This window comes from Oncorhynchus tshawytscha, linkage group LG10, assembly GCF_018296145.1.
Source record: "Oncorhynchus tshawytscha isolate Ot180627B linkage group LG10, Otsh_v2.0, whole genome shotgun sequence".
NCBI lineage: Eukaryota > Metazoa > Chordata > Actinopteri > Salmoniformes > Salmonidae > Oncorhynchus > Oncorhynchus tshawytscha.
The window spans coordinates 1922159-1927435 of record NC_056438.1 but is presented as its reverse complement, the minus strand read 5'-3'; positions in this window follow the sequence as shown (position 1 = coordinate 1927435).

Genomic DNA, 5277 nt, shown 5'->3' with positions numbered 1-5277 from the left:
GGGAGACAGACAGACAGACAGACAGACAGACAGACAGACAGACAGACAGACAGACAGACATATAGATATATAGATATACTGTATATACTGTATATACAGATAGATAGCCAGTAGCAAACCTGAGCTCACTCCTCGTGCTTATTATAAGCAGCGCATTACTGGTCAGGCATCGTGTTTTGTCTTTATTTAGCGCACGTGAGTGTGGGCAGTCTATGTTTTGTCTTTATTTAGTATGGTGCGCAGGGCAGCCCCCGAAAGTGTCATGCGAGTGGGGGCCAGTCTATGTTTTGTCTTCATTTGTATGGTCAGGGCGTGAGTTGGGGTCCAGGGCAGTCTATGTTTTGTCTTTGTTTAGTATGGTCAGGGCGTGAGTTGGTGTGGGCAGTCTTTGTTTTGTCTTTATTTAGTATGGTCAGGGCGTGAGTTGGGTGGGCAGTCTATGTTTTGTCTTTATTTAGTATGGTCAGGGCGTGAGTTGGGTGGGCAGTCTATGTTTTGTCTTTATTTAGTATGGTCAGGGCGTGAGTTGGGTGGGCAGTCTATGTTTTGTCTTTATTTAGTATGGTCAGGGCGTGAGTTGGGTGGGCAGTCTATGTTTTGTCTTTATTTAGTATGGTCAGGGCGTGAGTTGGGGTGGGCAGTCTATGTTTTGTCTTTATTTAGTATGGTCAGGGCGTGAGTTGGGGTGGGCAGTCTATGTTTTGTCTTTATTTAGTATGGTCAGGGCGTGAGTTGGTGTGGGCAGTCTATGTTTAGTCTTTATTTAGTATGGTCAGGGCGTGAGTTGGGGTGGGCAGTCTATGTTTAGTCATTATTTAGTATGGTCAGGGCGTGAGTTGGGGTGGACAGTCTATGTTTTGTCATTATTTAGTATGGTCAGGGCGTGAGTTGGGGTGAGCAGTCTATGTTTTGTCTTTATTTAGTATGGTCAGGGCGTGAGTTGGGGTGGGCAGTCTATGTTTTGTCATTATTTAGTATGGTCAGGGCGTGAGTTGGGGTGGGCAGTCTATGTTTTGTCATTATTTAGTATGGTCAGGGCGTGAGTTGGGGTGGGCAGTCTGTTTTTATATGATTTGGGGATTTGTATGTTTCGGCCTAGTATGGTTCTCAATCAGAGGCAGGTGTCATTAGTTGTCTCTGATTGAGAATCATACTTAGGTAGCTTGGATTTCACTGCGTGTTTGTGGGTGTTTGTTTCCGTGTCTGTGTTTTTCACCACACGGGACTGTTTTGGGTTTCGGTCATTCCACGTTTATTGTTTTTTGTATTCAGTTGTTCATGTGTACTATTTCTTATTAAAAGAACCATGGACACTTCCCACGCCGCATATTGGTCCTCTGATCCTTCTCGCCTCTCCTCTTCGGAAGAAGAGGAGGAAATCCCTTACATAGATAGATACAGTGGGGAACAAATATTTGATACACTGCTGATTTTGCAGGTTTTCCTACTTACAAAGTATGTAAGGTCTGTAATTTTTATCATAGGTACACTTCAAGAGAGACAGAATCTATAACAAAAATTCAGAAAATCACATTGTGTCACGTTCTGACCTTAGTTATTTTATTATGTATTTCTTTTAGTATGGTCAGGGCGTGAGTTGGGTCGGTTGTCTATGTTCTTTTTTCTATAATTTGGAATTTTCTGTGTTCGGCCTAGTATGGTTCTCAATCAGAGGCAGTTGTCAATCGATGTCCCTGATTGAGAATCATACTTAGGTAGCCTGGTTGTTCCTGATTGAGAATCATACTTAGGTAGCCTGGTTGTCCCTGATTGAGAATCATACTTAGGTAGCCTGGTTGTCCCTGATTGAGAATCATACTTAGGTAGCCTGGTTGTCCCCGACACCGAGCTAATGGAGACCAGGCTGAGCCAGGACACCGAGCTACTGGAGACCAGGCTGATCCAGGACACCGAGCTAATGGAGACCAGGCTGAGCCAGTACCCTAACTTCACTAGGGTAGAGGGCATCATTGGGAATTTGGGATGAAAAGTGTGCCCAAATTAAACTGCTACTCAGCCATAAAAGCTAGAATATGCATACATTTGGATAGAAAACACTCTGAAGTTTCTAAAACTGTTTGAATGATGTCGGTGAGTATAACATAACTCATATGGCAGGCAAAAACCTGAGAAAAAAATCCAACCAGGAAGTGGGAAATCTGAGGTTTGTAGTTTTTCAACTCATTGCCTATCGAATTTACAGTGTCTATGGGGTCATATTGCACTTCCTAAGGCTTCCACTAGATGTCAACAGTCTTTAGAACCTTGTTTGAGGCTTCTACTGTGAAGTGGGGCCGAATGAGAGTGGTTTGAGTAAGGTCTCTCCCAGAGTGCCATTAGCTGACCACGCACGTTCACGTGAGAGGTAGCTTGCGTTCCATTGCAATTCTAAAGACAAAGGAATTCTCCGGTTGGAACATTATTGAAGATTTATGTTAAAAACATCCTAAAGATTGATTCTATACATCGTTTGACATGTTTCTACGGACTGTAATGGAACTTTATGACTTTTCGTCTGCACCTAGTGATCGCGCCTCATGAATGTCTATTTCTGGGCTAAACGTGCAAACAAAAAGGAGGTATTTGGACATAAATGATGTGATTCCTGGGAGTGCATTCTGATGAAGATCATCAAAGGTAAGTGAATATTTATAATGCTACTTCTGACTTATGTTGACAAGATCCTGCAACCATGGAGATGTAAATACCTGTCTATTTATGGAAAAAGTACACTGATTAACTGATGGTATTTTTTTGGGGGGAGGGGGTCTTGGATGGTTGAGGTGCAGCTGTTGGGGAACTGTGGGGTGATCTTTGAGGGTTGAGGGGCAGCTGTTGGGGAACTGTGGGGGGAACTTTGATGGATGAGGAGCAGCTGTTGGGGAACTGTGGGGTGATCTTTGAGGGTTGAGGAGCAGCTGTTGGGGAACTGTGGGGGGATCTTGGAGGGTTTAGGGGCAGCTGTTGGGGAACTGTGGGGGATCTTGGAGGGTTGAGGAGCAGCTGTTGGGGAACTGTGGGGGGATCTTGGAGGGTTTAGGGGCAGCTGTTGGGGAACTGTGGGGGATCTTGGAGGGTTGAGGGAAGCTGTTGGGAAATGGGGGGGGATCTTGGAGGGTTTAGGGGCAGCTGTTGGGGAACTGTGGGGGGATCTTGGAGGGTTGAGGGGCAGCTGTTGTGGAACTGTGGGGGTATCTTGGATGGCTGGTGGTGGGCCGGTGGCTGATAGGTTGTTGGTTCAGCTTGGGCTGGTGGCTGATAGGTCGTTGGTTCAGCTTGGGCTGGTGGCTGATAGGTCGTTGGTTCAGCTTGGGCTGGTGGCTGATAGGTCATTGGTTCAGCTTGGGCTGGTGGCTGATAGGTCGTTGGTTCAGCTTGGGCTGGTGGCTGATAGGTCGTTGGTTCAGCTTGGGCTGGTGACTGATAGGTCGTTGGTTCCGCTTGGGCTGGTGGCTGATAGGTCGTTGGTTCAGCTTGGGCTGGTGGCTGATAGGTCGTTGGTTTGGGTCTCCGTTTTGACTTGTTGGGAGATCTGTTGACGTCCTTGGGCAGGGCGTTGACCCTAGTTGCTTCTGTGTCTCTGGATGGGAGTCTGCTAGATGACTAATGTAATGTAAATGTTGAGCGGCAGGTAGATTGTATATTTTAACATTTGATAATAAAAATACATTTGAAAAATACATAATAATGTCAGGTGAGATATCAACACCCCCTGTGATTTACTGTGGTATTACAGCTACAGAGGACAGGAACAAGGTAGTGTAGTGAACAACATTGTATTGGTTCCTCTCTGGTTCTCTGTGGTACTACAGCTACAGAGGACAGGAACAAGGTAGTGAACAACATTGTATTGGTTCTCTGTGGTACTACAGCTACAGAGGACAGGAACAAGGTAGTGTAGTGAACAACATTGTATTGGTTCCTCTGGTTCTCCATGGTATTACAGCTACTAGTAAGATGTCAACTAGGCAAAGCTGCATAAACTGAACAGAAGAGGGAGCCGTTTAGCAGAGTTGTGTCTAATGAAGAAAAGCACCATGGTCCAACCCTTAGCCTCTACTCCCTAGCCCCTAGCCCCTACTCCCTAGCCCCAACTCCCTAGACCCTACTCTCTGGACCCTACTCCCTACTCTCTGGACCCTACTCCCTAGACCCTACTCCCTAGACCCTACTCCCTAGACCCTACTCCCTAGACCCTACTCTCTGGACCCTACTCCCTAGACCCTACTCCCTAGACCCTACTCCCTGGACCCTACTCCCTAGACCCTACTCCCTAGACCCTACTCCCTGGACCCTACTCCCTGGACCCTACTCCCTAGACCCTACTCCCTAGACCCTACTCCCTGGACCCTGGACCCTACTCCCTAGACCCTACTCCCTGGACCCTACTCCCTGGACCCTACTCCCTAGACCCTACTCCCTAGACCTTACTCCCTGGACCCTACTCCCTGGACCCTAATCCCTAGACCCTCCTCCCTAGACCCTACTCCCTGGACCCTGGACCCTACTCCCTAGACCCTACTCCCTGGACCCTACTCCCTGGACCCTACTCCCTAGACCCTACTCCCTGGACCCTACTCCCTAGACCCTACTCCCTAGACCTTACTCCCTGGACCCTACTCCCTGGACCCTAATCCCTAGACCCTACTCCCTAGACCCTACTCCCTAGACCCTATTCCCTGGACCCTACTCGCTGAACCCTACTCCCGGGACCCTACTCCCGGGACCCTACTCCCTGGACCCTACTCCCTGGACCCTACTCCCTGGACCCTACTCCCTAGACCGTACTCCCTAGACCCTACTCCCTAGACCCTACTCCCGAGACCCTACTCTCGAGCCTTTAGCTCCTCCTCCCTATAGTAGTGACTGACAGTAGGGGTTAGAGGTCAATCCTCTCAGATCTACAGTAGTAACTGATAGTAGGGGACAGAGGTCAACCCTCTCAGATCTACAGTAGTGTCTGACAGTAGGGGTTAGAGGTCAGTCCTCTCAGAATAACACAGTTGAGCACATGGGAATGGTTGGCATTAACGGATATGATCCTAGTCCAGGGGTGGGAGGAGTGGCAATGAAGAAATATACACTGGTAGAGGAAGTATAGACAAGATAATCTACTCTCTCTGTTTCATCAGCTAGTCAATACTCTCAGATCTATAGAAATATACAGTGGTAGAGGAAGTATAGACAAAATAATCTACTCTCTCTTCCTCTGTTTCACAACGTCAGCAGGGCCGTGTGTGTGGTCAGAACAGGAAAGAGGCATACTGTCTATAAGTC